This window comes from Mandrillus leucophaeus, unplaced genomic scaffold (assembly GCF_000951045.1).
Source record: "Mandrillus leucophaeus isolate KB7577 unplaced genomic scaffold, Mleu.le_1.0 Scaffold538, whole genome shotgun sequence".
In the NCBI taxonomy this organism is placed as follows: Eukaryota; Metazoa; Chordata; class Mammalia; order Primates; family Cercopithecidae; genus Mandrillus; species Mandrillus leucophaeus.
The window spans coordinates 909,039-927,201 of NW_012105786.1; the positions used below are offsets into that span (position 1 = coordinate 909,039).

The 18,163-nt window shown below is 45.7% G+C and overlaps 1 long non-coding RNA gene across 1 annotated transcript; it reads right to left on the reverse strand.

The window, feature by feature from the left end:
* Window positions 1-1,415: 1,415 nt before the first annotated feature.
* LOC105551907 lies at window positions 1,416-4,013 on the reverse strand. Its single transcript, XR_001007917.1, has 2 exons — window positions 3,869-4,013; window positions 1,416-1,638 (listed from the first exon to the last, which is right to left on the reverse strand). It is a non-coding gene; the product is annotated as an uncharacterized LOC105551907 (long non-coding RNA).
* Window positions 4,014-18,163: the final 14,150 nt, after the last annotated feature.

The following is an 18,163-nucleotide window of genomic DNA, read 5'->3' on the forward strand; positions in this document are numbered from 1 at the left end:
CCACTCTTTTAATAATGATGTTAATCCATTCATGAGGGCTTTGCTCTCAAGACCCAATCACCTCTTACTAGGTCCCACCTCCCAACACTGTAGCATTGGGGATTAAGTCTTTAACACATGAACTTTTGGGAGGCACATGCAAACCATAGCCCTGCCCATGCTGTGGTGAGTCTCTCTGGAGTTCTGGGGATGCCACAACTACCCTGGCCCTAGAGGATGCCAGTGTCTGGAACCATGCCAGCCCAAAGGGTGGCCACAGGCCTGTTCTTTTTTTTTTTTTTTGAGACAGAATCTCACTCTGTCACCCAGGCTGGAGTGCAGTGGCGCTATCTCAGTTCACTGCAACCTCCGCCTCCCAGGTTTACGCCATTCTCCTGCCTCAGCCTCCCAAGTAGCTGGGATTACAGGTGCCCACCACCATGCTCGGCTAATTTTTTGTATTTTTTAGTAGAGACGGGGTTTCACTGTGTTAGCCAGGATGATCTCCTGACCTCGAGATCCACCGGTCTCGGCCTCCCAAAGTGCTGGGATTACAGGCTTGAGCCACCGCGCCCAGCACCTGTTCTTAATTCTATTTCACTGAAGGCTCTGGGAAAACAGGAAAGAAAAATAGAGAATCTTCTGCCTGTCTTCTGGATGTGACTGTTCTCAGAGCCCACAGGCATAGATCTGCTCCCGTGTTTCTCATAGGAGCTTCCTTATCAAATGGCAGAGGCACCTCCCGGAGCTCTCTGTTCCGAGTCAGCTTCTCTTACCACACTCGCAATGCCACCTAGGTGTACAACTCTAGTGGGCAGTGTTTTCATAAAATACAAATGGATGACACCCCCTGGAGTTGTCCAGTAGAGTATCCTTGAGTGTACCTACTGCACAGACTTCTCAGGACACATGCTCTGGAGAGGAAGCCCAGAAAGCCCAAGAAGTTCTTGCCTTTCCCCTGTCCAAGGCCCTCCTTGCAGGCTCTCATTGGATATTTTAGCTTTAGCCTGTTCCCAGTATGCCTGACATTGGGGTGAGCTTGCCCCTCACCCACAGAATAGGGTGCCCTGTGGGCCCCAGAATTGAGTACATATACAGTCCATGACTAACTTTGATTACACCACCATGTGTTCACAAGTCTGTCTCTCCTACTGTGTGCCCCCTAAGGGCAGGGGCTGGGTCTTAATTCATCTTTATATTTCTAAAACACAGCAATCTTAGACACTGGTGAGTAGTGGATGAATGGATGAATAAGACTCAATAAAGGCATCAGCTTTAAAAGGCATCAGCAGGTGATTTCTGAAAACTTGCCAGATCCCCATGTCTGAGTCCTCCTTTCATCTCCTCCTTGACTCCCCTAAGAATCCTTGCCATGGTCCCCTTCTAATCCATCTCACCACCTCCTCACCTCGGCCAGGAATGGCCTCGCCCACTGATTTTTATTCTTGGCTGCATATTAGAATCACATGGGGAGCTTAACAAATATACTGATGCCTAGATCTCACTCCAGATCAACTAAACCCAGTGTGCAGCTGAGGTTGAGAACCTCTACACCCAGGCCACCAGAAAGTTCCACATCACATGCTCTGAGGCAGCAGGCTCTTTGAAAGCATGGGTTGGTGTTCACAGCACTTGGCACTCATAGTATACATGGAAAATCTAGACAGAAATAAAAAACAGAAACAAAACAAAAGAAAACAGGAGGGGAATTTAAAACAAAAAAAAACAACAACAACAGAAAAAATACCTTTATGCCCTGGCAAAGAGCCTGCCCTGTTGTAATGCAATGGGCAGCTGGATTAGGAATATCTACTGTGAGGTACTAGATGTGCTTCTGCCCTGGGACTTTGGTCCTGCAATCCACTGTTGCCCAATCTTCCACGGGCCTTTCAGGCTTTTACTGTGCTCAGCATGTGATCAGCTTGCTGAGGCTCTAACACCTACTGTACTCACTGCAGCCTCCTGTTCACTTGCCGCTCAGTGAAGCCCAGGTTGGCCATCATCCTTGCCAAACCCGGGTGACCTTTAATTTAATTGGCTTTCGTGGCCTCCAAGGAGGTCAACTTGAGATTGTCGGCTGATTACCCAAGGGCCTGCACCCGCCTGGGAGGGCAGCTGGATCACTGCATAATGATCAGGGCTACAAGGCCATGCCCCTGGGCTGGGCTTGCTGGCCTCTGAGCTCATAGAGAAACTTAATTTTGACTTTTCAGCTGCCACTGCAGCTGTGAGTCTCTGGAGCAGTCTTTACTTAAAAATGTACCATTAACCTTGCCCTTATGGCTGTCTTTTCCCCAGCTTCCTTCTTCTAGGGGCCCAGAGACTTAATTAAAGACCTTTAACCTTTCTTTACACTTTTGGCTATTTTAATGGGAGTGCTTGAATTGGGTTCTGTCAAGTCAAAAAGCAGTTACCTATTATCTCTCAGGATCACAGAGTGTCAAAGAGGGAATCTGAGACCTCACCCATCACAGAGGTTCTCAAGCCTGGCAGTAGAGTAGAACCACCTGGGGAGTTTGAAAAGGACTGGTGGCTAGGCCTGACTAATTCAGTAGCATCTCTAGAGGTGGGGATTAGGCACTGGTGTTTGCAAAGCCTCCTTGTGATGCTAATGAATAGACATGGTTGATAACCATTCATTAACCAAAATTCCTTTATTTTTCATATGAGAAAATTAAGACTGAGGTGCTTGGGGGCAATTCTGAGCTGCTAGCCCTGCTTGGATGTCCAGGGAATCTGGAGACAGAACAATAACCCATAAAGTTCTGTTCTCATCTGCCAATTAGATTTCCCTGGAGACTACTTGCCTGCTCTGTCACCTTCTTTCCACTGCTTACATTTCTTTTTTTTGTTTGTTTTTGAGACGAAGTCTCACTCTTGTCCCCCAGGCTGGAGTGCCATGGTGCGATCTAGGCTCACCACAACCTCCACCTCCCGGGTTCAAACAATTCTCCTGCCTCAGTCTCCCAAGTAGCTGGGATTACAAGTTCGTGCCACCACACCCAACTAATTTTTGTGTTTTTAGTAGAGAAGGGGTTTCACCATGTTGGCCAGGCTGGTCTCGAACTCCTAACCTTAGGTGATCTGCCCACCTCGGTCTCCCAAAGTGCTGGGATTACAGGCGTGAGCCACCTCGCCTGGCCCCCACTGCTTACATTTCTAAGTCAGAAATCTGAGAGGGCCAGTCAGACGCAGCGGCTCACGCCTGTAATCCTAGCACTTTGGGAGGCTGAGGCAGGCAGATTTCTATAGGCCAGGAGTTCAAGACCAGCCTGGCCAACATGGTGAAACCCCATCTGTACTACAATACAAAAATTAGCTGGGTGTGGTGGTGGGCGCCTGTAGTCCCAGCTACTCAGGAGGCTGAGGCAGGAGAATTGCTTGAACCTGGCAGGCAGAGGCTACAGTGAGCTGATATTACGCTGTTGCACTCCAACCTAGGTGACAGAACGAGACTCTGTCTCCAAAAAAAAAAAAAGGAAATCTCTAAGGTTCTAGAATCTCTCTTCTTTCCAAAACCGCAAATCCTTTTTCTTTTCTTTTTTTTTTTTGAGATGGAGTCTCATTCTGTTGCCCCGGCTGGAGTGCAATGGAACAATCTCAGCTCACTGCAACCTCCACCTCCCAGGTTCAAGTGATTCTCCTGCCTCAGCCTCCCGAGTAGCTGGGATTACAGGCACCTGCCACCATGCCTGGCTAATTTTTGTATTTTTAGTAGAGATGGGGGTCTCACCATGCTGGCCAGGCTGGTCTTGAACTCCTGACCTCAGGCAATCTGCCCGCCTTGGCCTCCCAAAGTGCTGGATTTACAGGTGTGAGCCACCGCCCCCAACCTAAAACCCCAAACTCTTAATATACTCATTCAATAGATGTGCCAGTCAAAGTGCACCTTGCCTTGGGTCACCAAGCAAGTGTCTTTGTCCAGGGTTCCATTTTCAGTCCCCCATGGCTGCGATCTGCTGAACTTGGGCTCTCACCAGGGGTTGCCAGGAGCATGGTTCATCTTCAATCCGATTTCAAAGCTGGAAGTTAGGACACTTTGAACACTTAACTGAGGGGGAAGCTAGATGTTTTGGGTTGTTTTTTTTTTTTTTTTGGCTCTCTTTTCATTTTGTAGGTGCTAAATCATTATGACAACACATTGGGGCTGAAGCTGCAGATGAGGAAGAGGTAACCACGCTGTGTGAGACAAGCAAAGGACCTAGAGTGGAAAAATTGTAGGAGACATGTGCTCACTCTCACGGTGGTACAAGAGCCTCCCTGTATGTTAGGCTGTCGTCCCCTCATTTGCCTCACCCTAGGACCCAGCTCTAAGGCAGGAAGAGGGAGGGCAGGGGAAGGGGGAAAATTCCATCCTAGCTGCAGGACTAAATCTAGAATTTATTCCAAGTTAAATATGGATGGAATGCTAATATGCCAGTCTTAGCCTGCCTGAAGCAGCGAGTCTGGCTCAAAGACCAATGACCTTGCAAGCAGAGAAGGCCATTGCTGAGAGCCCCCCATGGACGCCGACGCTGCCCTGAGGAATGTTCAGCCTTTCTCCCTCCCACTGTAGTCCCTGCTTCACCAGCCTAATGGAGCCTCTGAGCGAAGGTGGCCCCTAGAGAGGCACAGAACAGTGACTCCTCAGAAGGGACAAATCTAAATGTTTCTTTTTCTTTTTCTTTTTTTTTAATTATACTTTATGTTCTAGGGTACATGTGTACAACGTGCAGGTTTGTTACATATGCATACATGTGCCATGTTGGTGTGCTGCACCCATCACCTCGTCATCTTTTTCTTTTTTTTACTCGAGACGTTGCTTCAGAAATAAGCTTGAGTCCTGAGGCTTCGCAACGGTCCTAGAGTACGGGGCAGGAAGTGTGACTTCAGAGCATGGGAAAGTAAGCTTCTCCTCTTCTTCGTGGAAATGTTCAACATCGTGGTCCACTCTGACGCCAGAGTTCATAATTAGAGCTTTATATCCTTTGTCTAATGTGAACTGCAAATTCCTTGGGGAGTTAGCGTACATTGAACCATATTAGTTCTTACTGAGAGCTGGAATGCCTGCCCCAACGCTGTATGAAACCACCTCACATCCCTGCGGGCGCGACTGGGGTCCCTTCCCTGCTGAGATGCGTGTTAGGCCACTCTGACCCGAGGCAAAGCTCCATTCACCATCTGCATCTGATAATCAATTATCATGTATTATCCTGTGACTTCACTGTATTATTTTATTAAAATGTGTTAATATTCAATGCAACGTGGGATCCTGGACTAAAGAACATTAGTGGAAAAACTGGTGCCGTCCGAATAAAAGTCTGTAGTTAACAGGCTGGGGTGCAATGGTGTGATCTTGGCTCACTGCAACCTTTGCCTGCTGGGTCCTAGTGATTCTACTGCCTCAGCCTCCTGAATAGCCGGAATTACAGGTGCCCACCACCAGATCCAGCTCATTTTTGTATTTTTAGTAGAGACGGGGTTTCAACACATTGGCCTGGCTGGTCTCGAACTCCTGACCTCAGGTGATCCACCCATCTCGGCCTCCCAAAGTGCTGGGATTACAGGCGTGAGCCACTGTCCCCAGCTAACAACATTGATTTCTTAGTTTAGACAAATGTACCATGGTTGAATAAGATGTTAACATTAGGAGAGGCTGGGGGGCAACTATACGGGAGCTCATTGAGCTATCTCTGCAACTTTTTTATAAATTTAAAATTATTCCGGGCAGGACGTGATTACATGTCCTATAATCCCAGCACTTTGGGAGGCCGAGGCATGCAGATCGCTTGAGGTCAGGAGTTTGAGACCAGCCTGGGCAACATGGCAAAACCTCATCTCTACTAAAAATACAAAAATTAGAGAAAAAAAAATTAGTGGGGCATGATGGCACATGCCTGTAATCCCAGCTACTCGGGAGGCTGAGGCAGGAGAATCACTTGAACCCAGAAGGCAGAGGTTGCAGTGAGCCGAGATCGCACCACTTCATTCCAGCCTTTTAAAATGTACTTTTATAAATATCTTTGACAAAATGCCTTTAAAATATCTTTTCTGGTGTGTGTGTGTGTTTGAGTTTCCTTCAGATAACTGAGAGCTTGTTTTCACATGAAGCAAAAATCTGCTCATGCATATCGTTTGGGAAAGTCTTGTTTTCTTAGAGAGGTCTGGAAGCTCTAAAAAATACCTACGGCTTCCTTCTATTCATTTTATATATTTCGGTCCAAAGATTTCATAATTCCATCCCCACCCTGGCTATTCCCTAGGGTTATGAGAGAAAAAGAAAAATATTTTGTAAAGAGCAGGGATTGTATTCTTTTCTTGGCATGTTCCCCTACAAAGCACTGTGTGTACTTAAGCCTCTGTATAAATAAATGGCACAAATATAGATGTTATGGGGGAGGGCTCATCTTGCCTGACGGCTTTCTGGGGCCCAATGCAACTGTTTTGTTCACGTGTTTATGAATTGGGGCTAGCTTGTGCTTTGAATTAGGACCAAGAAGAGATGTAAATACCCAACATATTGATTGTCACACATGACCCTTTTTTGGAATTTGAGGAAGAAGATAATGAAAAGGGAAGGGGAATAAAAGAAAAACTAGTGGCCGGGTGCGGTGGCTCACGCCTATAATCCCAGCACTTTGGGAGGCTGAGGTGGGTGAATCACTTGATGTCAGGAGTTTGAGACCAGCCTGACCAACATGGTGAAACCCCATCTCCATTAAAAATACAAAAATTAGCTCGATGTGGTGGCGGGCACCTGTAATCCCAGCTACTTAGGAAGCTGAGGCAGGAGAGTCGCTTGAACCCAGCAGGCAGAGGTTGCAGTGAGACAAGATGGCGCCATTGCACCCCAGCCTGGGCAACAGAGCGAAACTCTGTCTTCTGCAAAAAAAAAAAAAAAAAAAAAAAAAAAAAAAAAAGGAGAAGGAGGGGGGGCGCTGTGCTTCATGCCTGTAACCCCAGCACTTTGGGAGGCCCTGGTGGGAGGAATGCTTGAGCTCAGGAGTTTGAGACCAGCCTGGGTAAGACAGTGAGACCTTGTCTTAATTTTTAAAAAAATAGAAGAAGGAGATAGGGTTGCAAGAGCCCTAAAAAAGGTGAAGACTCAATCTAAAGTGCATCCAGTTTCCTGGGGATCCTGTTGAACTGCAGATTCGGATTCAATAGGCCTGCAGGGGCTGGGATTCTTCAGGTCAAACCAGCTCCCAGTGAGGCTGCTGCTCCAGAGACCTCACCGGAGAAGTAAGGCCTGGCAGAGACTGTACCTTCAAAGCAGTAGTGCAATGGCACTCTCCGTCACTACTGCTACTCTTGACTTCTGGTTCTCCCTAGCACCTCCCAGACCACTGTTACCGCCTGGATCACTGCCAGTGCCTTTTTTTTTTTTTTTGTACATGATGTCAAAAATGCGAGAGCTTTACAAAGCTTCCCTCAACATTGCATAGGGGAAATCTTCTTTTCCAAAATCTCTCCAGCAGCTTCTTTTTCCCCTCTACCACGATTTTTTTGCTTCCTGATCTCATTTCCACCCCTTTTTTAGTTTGAACCACTCATTCATTCAATTCTCTGTCCTCCTCTCTCTATCCAAACTAGTTTTATTTCTCTAGAGAGTTTTTGTTTTTGGAGATGAGGTGATCTTGCTATGTTGCCCAGTCTGGTCTTGAACTCCTGAGCTCAAGGAATCCTCCCACCTCAGCCTCCCGAGTAGCTGGGACTACAGGTGTGTGCTCCATCATGCCTGGCTAATCTAGAGATTTTAATGCACAGTCTGCACCAAGAATAGTTTCCACCTTTTCTTTTCGGTCCCACCCAGGAACGAAATTAGCATCTCTTAATGGTGGGTGAAATTAGAGTAGATGCCAGATGCAGTGGCTCACGCCTGTAATCCCAGCACTTTGGGAGGCCGAGGCGGGTAGATCACAAGGTTAGGAGTTCGAGAACATCCTGGCTAACACAGTGAAACCCCGTCTCTACTAAAAATAAAAAAATTAGCCAGGCGTTATGACAGGCACCTGTAGTCCCAGTTACTCGGGAGGCTGAGACAGGAGACTGGCGTGAACCCAGGAGGCGGAGCTTGCAGTGAGCCCAGTCGGCGCCACTGAACTCCAGCCTGAGTAAGTCTGTCACTCTGGGTGACAGAGTAAGACTCTGTCTCAAAAAAAAAAAAAATTAATAAATAAATTATAGTAGACTCAGTGTTTAGCTTTTTTCATCTCCCAGGCCACTTCTTTATGAAGTAACCTCCACCACAATGTATAGTTTCTAGAAAGTCTGAAGGAGCACTGATGTTTTCCCTCAAATGCAGTTTCTGTGTCACCATGGTAAACAAGAATTTTCAAGCTTGCAGTCAAGGACAGCCTTTCAAATTCTCTTTGGATGAAACTAATCCCCAAGGCTGTTCAACCCCCCTATAACTAAGAAGCTTACAAGGCCAAATATTTGATGCACTGGTCTGAAAACAATGATTTGGGTGTCAATCACTGACAACACATCGTAATGCTTACCACTGTCCTTCCAAACCCACTGCGGACCAATAAACAGTGATTATGCTGACAGAGCTGAAACAAACCTTTTCATCTGTAAGTATTCATTTAACTCTGGAAACCTTAAAGCTGGCTTGGTGATCATCTCATTAGATTTTTCTACAGGTTGCCAATACCAAAATGATACAGTATTATTTAAAAGTGGCTTATATACCATTCTATCAAATGAAACTGTCTATGAACTGGTATTTGCACAAATTTATGTTGTAATGGCAAATGATACTTATCATGAAGAGCCTGGAGCACTCACTTAAGTGCCTTCTGAATCATGCAAGAAAGCTGCAATATTTGTTTAATATTTTATGGTGTTAAATGTATTCAAAGTTCATTCTTGGGAAATTGGCCATCTATGCCTAATAATACCTTACACTGGCAGATTTATTTCCAGCTTGGCCCGCATTTTCAACAAGAACATTTAATAAACTGTATTTTAAAATTGAAGGAATTGAGATGAAGGAACTTGCCCAAAGTCCATAGGTGGTAGTAAGTGGAAAATCAGGACAAGAACCCAAGCCTTCTGTTTTCTTTTATATGGTTCTTTATTTGATTAACCAGAACACCCATTTCTCTTACAATCACTAATAGATAAAGTCAACTGAGTGTAATCCTGGGTCTAAAGTGTCACAATAAACTAAGGAGACAAATTTGGTTTTACCTCCATCTACATCCTGACAGAATTTTCTTTTTCTTTTGTCTTTTTTTTTTTTGAGATGGAGTCTCGCTCTGTTGCCCAGGCTAGAGTGCAATGGCACCATCTCGGCTCACTGCAGCCTCCACCTCTCGGATTCAAGAGATTCTCCCACCTTAGCCTCCTGAGTAGCTGGGATTACAGGCATCCGCCATCATGCCTGGCTAATTTTTGTATTTTTAGTAGAAACAGGGTTTCACCATGTTGGCCAGGCTGGTCTCAATCTCCTGACCTCAGGACATCCGCCCACCTCAGCCTCCCAAAGCACTGGGATTACAGAAGTGAGCCACCGTGCCTGGCCTCTTTTTCTTTTTCCTTTCCTTTATTTATTTATTTATTTATTTATTTTTTGAGACAGAGTCTCACTCTGTCATCCAGGCTGGATGGTGTGCAGTGGTGTGATCTTGGCCCACTGCAACCTCTGCCTCCCAGGTTCAAGCGATTCTCATGCCTCAACCTTCCGAGTAGCTGGGACTACAGGTGCGTGCCACCACGCCCAGCTAATTTTTGTATTTTTAGTAGAGATGGGGTTTTACCATGTTGGCCAGGCTGGTCTTGAACTTCTGGCCTCAAGTGATCTGCCGACCTTGACCTCCCAAACTGTTGGGATTATAGGCATGAGCCACTGCACCCAGCTCAGAATATCCATATCCAAAATTCACATGGAAATTGTCTTTTAATTTGTCTGGGGATGATATACACTTATAACTTTATTTTTCTTTTCACACTTTTTATGAATCAACCAAGAAAAAGAAAATGGCTTGTTACCTTGGGATCACAGACAATTTAAATCCGATTTGATTCAACAAACATCAGTTAAGTATCTATTTATGTGGCACACAGGTTGCTGGGCTTTGGAAATAGAGTGGCTGATAAGACATGGTCATCTCCAGCTGGAGGGATTTACAGAGTTGTTAAACAGGTGCTGAGGCTACTACAGTGGCCCAAGAGGGAATGGTCAACTGGGAGATGGGTTACTGGGGAGGGAGCAGCTGATTCTTGAGGATGAGCGGGCAATTCCAAGGCATATGGGCGTATGGAAAGTGGGATTATTACGGAAGGAGGAAAGCTGATGTGTGACACCACTGGATCAACCAAGCTGCCAATAGTCTGGATGCCTGAAGGTGAGAGTCTGGAGGTCATGTGAAGAGACAGGGCTAGGTCAGGCACTATGGCACACACCTTTAATTCCAGCACTGTGGGAGGCTGAGATGGGAGGATCGCTTGAGCCCAGGCATTTGAGACTAACCTGGGTAATATAGTGAGATCCCCATCCATCCCTACAAAAAGTTAAAAAATTAGCCAGGCAAGCGGGTGAGTACCTGTAGTCTCAGCGACTTGGGAGGCTGAGGAGGGAGGATTCCTTGAGCCTGGGAGGTAGAGGTTGCAGTGAGCCAGCCATGATTGTGCCACTGTGCTACAGCCTGGATGACAGAGTGAAATCTTATCTCAAAAAAAAAAAAAGAAAATTAAAAAATTTTACAAAACGAGATGAAGCTGGGCCAAACCCTGTGTGTCACATTAATGGGCAGTGGAAATTGAAATTTCTCCATTGACAAGGGGAAACCAAAGAAGAATTTTAAGCACAAGAGTAACTGTGGCAATTCCAGCTTTTTGCCCACATGAAGGTCCCTCCTCCTCTTCTCTCTCTTGTCACTCTTGCCCTCTGACAGGATATACCTTCTGCTCTCCATGTTTATAACAAGCCAGCTCTAGCAAAACCCCTGGTGGCCATTTTAGTCAGAGGCCCTGCATCCTCCCACTATACACACTGTATGATTTTGGATCCCAAAACATATTACCCACTCGATGACCTGTTTTATTTGCCAGACTTGACCTAAATCATTAATCATATTTCTTAATAGTTGATATGGTATGGCTCTGTGTCCTCACCTGAATCTTGTTGAATTGTAATTTGCAATGTTGGGGGAGAGACCTGGTAGGAGATGATTGGATTGTGGTGGTGGATTTGCCCCTTCCTGCTCTCGTGATAGTGAGTTTCCATGAGATCTGGTTGTTTAGGTCTTATTGTTTAAAAGTGCGTAGCACTTCACAGTTCGCTCTGTCTCCCCTTCTCCTTTCCAGCCATAAGAACACATGCTTTGCTTCTCCCCTTCACCTTCTGCCATGATTGTAAGTTTCCTGAGGCTTCTCCAGCCATGCAGAACTGTGAGTCGATTAAACCTCTTTTCTTTATAAATTACCCAGTCTCACGTAGTTCTTTATACCAATATGAGACTGGACTAATACAATAGTCAAGATAAAAGAAGTCAGGACTTCCCACTAAACAAAGTATGAATCTCGGTTCCAGATGCTTAGATAGTCTAAGTTTTGGGCTGTGGTCATTCTTGGTGCTACAAGAATGATGAATTTTAGAGATCAGTAGATTGAGTTATGACTGCGGGAGAAAGTCCTTGTCTGCTTTCTGACTAGCAGATAAACTGGCGTTACAAACAGGAATGCTCTCAAGTCTTCCTTCACCTCTGAGACTTCCTGCATGGGCTCCTGGAGGAAGAGAGATATGCAGATCCACTTGATGCCTACATGGCTTCCTTCCTGGCCATGCAAGGCCACAGGGGCCTTATTGAAAGCTATTCCAGGCCAGGTGCACTGGCTCACGCCTGTAATCCCAGCACTTTGGGAGGCCAAGGTGGGCGGATCACGAGGTCAGCAGATAGAGACCATCCTGGCTAACATGGTGAAACTCTGTCTCTACTAAAAACACAAAAACAAAATTAGCCAGGAGTGGTGGCGGGCACCTAGAGTCCCAGCTACTCGGGAGGCTGAGGTGGGAGAATGGAGTGAACCTGGGCCGAGATCATGCCATTGCACTCCAGCCTGGGCAACAGAGCAAGACTCTGTCTCAAAAAAAAAGAAGAAAGCTACTCCAGCCCCTCTCCTAATCGACAGTTTCCCATCTCTGTTCCCACCTCTGTCTTTCTGCTTGGCTTCCTGAATTTCCATTCCAAGCTCTTGAAGCTGCTTCTCATCAACTGCCATTTGGTTTGCAACCAGCCTCATTTGGCATTGGGTGACTGAGATTACTCCCCTTGGCTCCTGGCACAATGATTTGAGGTCAAGGAGCACTCCACTCTTAGCCACTCCCAGTCCACTCCTGCCTGATGTGGCTTGGAAACAATTATGGCACCACCTATTTGCAAACTCTTAGATGAAGAGCAAAAACAATCTTACTCTGGCCCAACAGCTTAATATCTGCTTTATTTGAGGATGACCCAGTGTGGTAGTCAGGGTTCTCCAGAGGAACAGCACCAGTAGGGAGTGTGTGTGTGTGTGTGTGTGTGTGTGTGTAAAGAAACTGACTCACTCAGTTTTAGAGGCTGGCAAGTCTCAAGATCTGCAGGGTGATTCAGCAAACTAGAGACCTAGGCGAGCCAATGATGTAGTTCCAGTTCAAGTGCAAAGGCCTAAGACCCAGAAGAGCTGATAGTGTAGTTCCAGTCTGAAGGCTTGAGACCCAAGAAGAACTGATGTTTCAGTTTGAGTCTGAAGTCAGGAAAAACGAATGTCCCAGTTCAAAGGCAGTCAGGCAGGAGGAATTGTCTCTTACTTAGGGGAGGGTCAAACTTTTGTACTCTCAGTCTTTCAACTGATTGAACATCAGACAGGGGAATCTTCTTTACTCAGTGTATTAATCCATTCTTGCACTGCTATAAAGAAATACCCAAGACTGGGTAATTTATAAAGAAAAGAGGTTGAATTGGCTCACCATTCTGCAGGCTGTACAGAAGGCATAGCAGCTTCTAGGGAGGCCTCAGGAAACTTAAAATCATGGTGGAAGATGAAGGGAAAACAGGCACATCTTACCTGGCCAGAGCAAGAGAGAGGGAGGAGGTGCCACACACTTTTAAACAACCAGTTTTCCTGAGAACTCTATCATGAGAACAGCACCAAAGGGGAAAATCTGCCCATTGACCCCATCACTCCCCACCAGGCCCCACCTCCAACACTGGGGATTACAATTCAACACGAGATTTGGGTAGGGACACAGATCCAAACCATATCACTCAGTTTATCAAGTTAAATGTTAATCTTATCCAAAAAAACTCTCACATCCAAAATAATTTTTGACCAATATCTGGGTACCCTGTGGCCCAGTCAGGTTGACATGAAATTAACCATCGCACCCAGTACATCAACAATATTTATACACTATAAAATCATCAATAGCCGGGTGCAGTGGCTCACGCCTGTAATCTCAGCCCTTTGGGAGGCCAAGGCGGTGGATCACCTGAGGTCAGGATTTCAAGACCAGCCTGACCAACATAGCGAAACCCCATCTCTACTAAAAGTACACAATTTAGCCCAGCATGGGGCAGGCGCCTGTCATCCTAGCTACTCAGGAGGCTGAGGCAGGAGAATTGCTTGAACCTGGGAGGCGGAGGTTGCAGTGAGATCAGGCCACTGCACTCCAGCCTGGGTGACAAGAGCCAGAATCCATCTCAAAAAAATAGAAAAAAAAAAAAGACATCAATAATTTGTGCAGCACATACAAGGTATGTTTATTTCCCAGGTATCCTGGGTTTTGCAAGCTTTATTGTTTTTATCAGCTAAGTTTTAAAAATTGAAGGTTCCCCCAAAGGGGCAGCATATATGTAAATACTTATTTTTATCTACCTGTATTTCCTTCACTAATATTTTAATTATCTTTGATTCTTACTTTGAAGGATGAAAAATTTAAAACTACATGTTTCATATTTCCTTTGAGCCTTTTATCTTGTGCCTTTCTTGTTTTCGGTGATATTTTTAGAAAAAGATATTAAAAATGGTCATTATCAGTACTAAGGGCTCCTAATGAGGAGGAGGGAGCTAACTGGAACAAATGTTGACTTGGAGTGGAGGGGAGAGAGCTGGGGAGAATGGCTGCAGGAGGGGGACCTGTGGTCCAAATCACTAAGCTAGGATAGAACTGAGTCTGATCCAGCTGGTCACGTCTGTGGGGATTCTGTCTGGGCTGAACATGCAGGGCACAAAATGGAATTTCTAAGGAGAGTTTGGGTGCCCTATTTGTATCCAACATGTTTATTCAAGCATCTATCTGTCCTGGGGAAGAGACTAGACAAACAGGGCCCCAGCCAGTGCTACCAGGGTTCATGGAAGGACAGGGAACTGGAAAGGTAATTGGAACCAGAGGTCACGGCAGAGAACAGTAATACAGATGGGCCATGTGCAGTTGCTTGTGATAGGGAGACTGCAGGTGCACACTCCTATAGACACAGATTCATTCTTGCCAGGAACACTGGGCATGGGACTCTTTTCATCTCCCCCTCAACAGTAGGTGATACGGTTTTGTTGTGTTCCCAACCAATCTCATCTTGAATTGTAGTTCCCATAATCCCCATGTGTGTGAGTGAAACCAGGTGGAGATAACTGAATCATGGGGGCAGGTTTCCCCATTGTGTTCTCGTGATAGTGAGTTAGTTCTCACAAGATCTGATGGTTTTATAAGGGGCTTCTCCCCTTTGCTGGGCACTCATTCTACTGCTGCCCTGTGAAGAGGTGCCTTCTGCATGATTGTAAGTTTCCTGAGGCCTCCCCAGCCATGCAGAACTGTGAGTCAATTAAAACTTTTCCTTTATAAATTACCTAGTCTCCAGTATTTCTTTATAGCGGTGTGAGAACAGACTAATACAGTAGGGAAGGCTCTATATGCATTGTGAGCCTGGCCTTGCATGGGCTCAAGGACCAGGCAGAATGAGATGCAGATGTTGGCCTTCCTTTCTTCCAATTCTAAAGAGCTTTCCTCTTCACCCTCTTTGGTATCTATTCCGCAGTTACCATTGTCTTACATTTACATTTGTTACTTTATAGTTTACATCAGAGCAGTTTCATGCATAGTGCCTCAATCTGAATCTGACACCAGCCTTGAAAGATGAGTAAAGGAGACATGAGGGAATGGACAGCAAGCAATTTAACCAAAGTCACATACAGTTATTTTGCTCCCCGCTCAAGTTCAAGGCTCCCACATCCTAAGATCAGTTCCAAGAGTCTACAGGAAGCTGCTGGCTTAGAAAACCAATGGTTTTGCATAAAGAGATTTCCGTGGTTCTGCTAAGGTTCGCATCAGGCATCGGGAGCCTCATCTGGGTGACTGCCATGGGCCCCAGTCTCTGAATCAGTCTTTCCCAACTTCTTGTAGCCTGATTCTGAAATCTGCAGTTCATCAGCCCACTCTTGAATGCTCCCTCCCTTGAATAATGACCCTGGATTTGACCTAGATCCTCACAGTTCGCCTGCAAAGCCCATACCTATCTCTTTAATGGAAGGAGATAGAGGACTAGTTATCTCCAGATCCCTCAGGGTAAGAGTCTAGGGGAGCAAACACCTGTCTGGGTAATGAATATTTCCTTCCTGCCTCACATTTTATTCCCTTTCATGAGGAATTTCTTGTGTATCCTTTCTGATGATTAAAAATTATGTCTTGGCCAGGGGCAGTGCCTCATACCTGTAATCCCAGTGCTTTGGGAGGCTGAGCCAGGAGGATGGGTTGAGGCCAGGAGTTTGAAAATAGCCTGGCCAACATAGCAATACTCTGTCTTTATCTTTGTTGTTGTTGTTGTTGTTGAGATGAAGTCTTACTGTGTCAACCAGGCTGGAGTGCAGTGGCATGATCTCTGCTCACTGCAGCATCCACCTCCTGGGTTCAAGCAATTCTCCTGCCTCGGCCTCCTGAGTAGCTGGGATTACCGGCAAGCACCACCATGCCCAGCTAATTTTTGTATTTTTAGTAGAGATGGGGTTTCACCATGTTGCTCAGACTGGTGTTGAATTCCTGACCTCGTGATCTGCCCGGCTCGGCCTCCCAAAGTGGTGGGATTATAGGCATAAGCCACCACACCCAGCCTTTTTTAATTTTTTAAAAATGGTATCTCTCTTATGGATGGCAGTCTTGCTATTATGATGATCCTTTTCAGGATCTTTGGTCTTTGTGAGATGTGGAAGTAAACCTCCATGCCATACATGGGAGTGCTAAAGGGCAATGAATGATTAATTAATTTTAAAGTCACAAACTGAGTACGAGGTGAGACAGCAGGCTCTAAATCCCTTTACTCCTAAACTCTGCCTCTCCCTAAACTGACAGGCAACATTGGAGAGCTCTTTGATTCCTCTTCTATTTAGCCAGGACAAAGAACTGGGTATAAATCTCCCCAGGTAGAAGGTGCCAAGAGAATGATTGAAAGGGACACGATGCTACTGTTCATTCTTTTCTCATCTTTTGGTGTCCTTCCTAACACCCAAAGCAAAAGGTTTTGAGAGGACACTAGGGTGGTTGGTCACAGTGTGGGGTATTACAAAATAGTCAACTCTTCCACCTTCACCCTCCCAAATGTACTTATTCTGAAGGTACTTATAACTCTTAATCTGTGGACTTTGTTTGGGGCACGGGATGGGTCTCAGACCAGGTTGCTGGTTGAGGAGTATATATATGTTTATACACCCATCTCCACCATAGACTGAGCTGCAAGGGGTTTTGGAGGCTTATGGCTCTTTGACTATGTTTGAAAGTGAACTAGACAGTCTTTAACATAGGAAATAAACGGCACTCTTCTTATCATTCTGTGTCTCAGGTTGGGTGCCCTAGAAGCTGATCCCCAGGTGAGGGTTCAGGTGCACACCTTAGTGGGGCAGCGCTGTAGGAGAAAGGGGTGAGTGAAACAGGATGAGACACGGAAAGGAACCAAGCAAGAATGTGATCCCAGATGGATTCTAGCTTCAGTCTGGCCCCTAAGGACGTGACTTGCACCACAGAGTTGCTCCCACCTTCAGGCAGGGGTGCAGTCTTGTGTATAGGGGATCACTCCCCGTCAATCAGGAATTGGTTGGCTATCCTGGATGGGAGTGGTGGTGTACACTCCAGGATGAGGGGCTCTTGTGCAGCTGAAGGCACTTCTCTGGAGAAGAAGCCAGCTGTGAGCCCTTTGCAACCATCCAGGAGAGGCACCAACAGAGTTCACCTGTGACATGAGGTGCCATAGTGACTAACACAGGCCACTGGGCAGAGCTGAGGTCATAGAGACACCTGTTGCATTTTGGCTTCCTAGAATTAGGTTGAGGAGGTGTTCTGTCATTAAGAGGTTGATCTAGGTTTTGTGTGGCCTGAAATTGTAATTTGGGGAGCCCTTTTTAAGGACAAGAACACCAAACTGTGAATTCAGAATTGGGTTCACAACCTGTGCAAGTGGCAGGCCCTAAAGCTGAAGCTTTGTGAGCTTCATCTGTCTCTGGGAGTTTCAGTTCCTTTGGCCAAAAGAAAAAATCGAGGTTAAGAGCTTAAGTGAAATTGTCCAAAGACATCAATTAAAGAGGTGGCTGGAGATAGAGCCTGATTCTTCTGGTTCATAGTCCAACACCTGCTCTGTTATAGCACCAGCCATACCCACTGCAGAGGACTGCTGGGAGGGCTAGGAGATAATAAACAAGAACATGCTTTGTAAGCTGTCCCTGAAGTGCCACGTGGCTATAAGGCATTATGATTAAATGAGCAATTGATCCATGAGGTGGGATGTTGCCAACTTGAATAATTTGGTCAAAGGAGATATATTTGTTATCTCCTGAGTTTTCCACACTGGCTTGCTAGGTTTGTACAATTTTTTTTTTCCTTTTTTTCACATTCCTAGTTTGATTCAAAGTTGCAAGCTTTCAAAATTGGCATTAAGTCATAAAATAATAAATCTCTCAGGCTTGCAGCTACTTGCCTCAGCATGAAAATAGAAAATGGAGGCTTTGTCATAGAAAACAAGAGCATTCTTCCTTATTCTACCAGAATGAATCATTGATGAGCAGTCAACCATTCTTAAGAGGCAAGACTGAGGAGATAAGAAAGGGTGCTCTCCGGAATTTATGGTGGAGAGCAATAATAGAGTGGATTCCTAAAAACATTTCTCTGTCCAAAAACTGTTGCCAGATGGCACAGCTAACTCTAAGTTCTGGATGCTTGAGTTTTTACCCAGTAAAT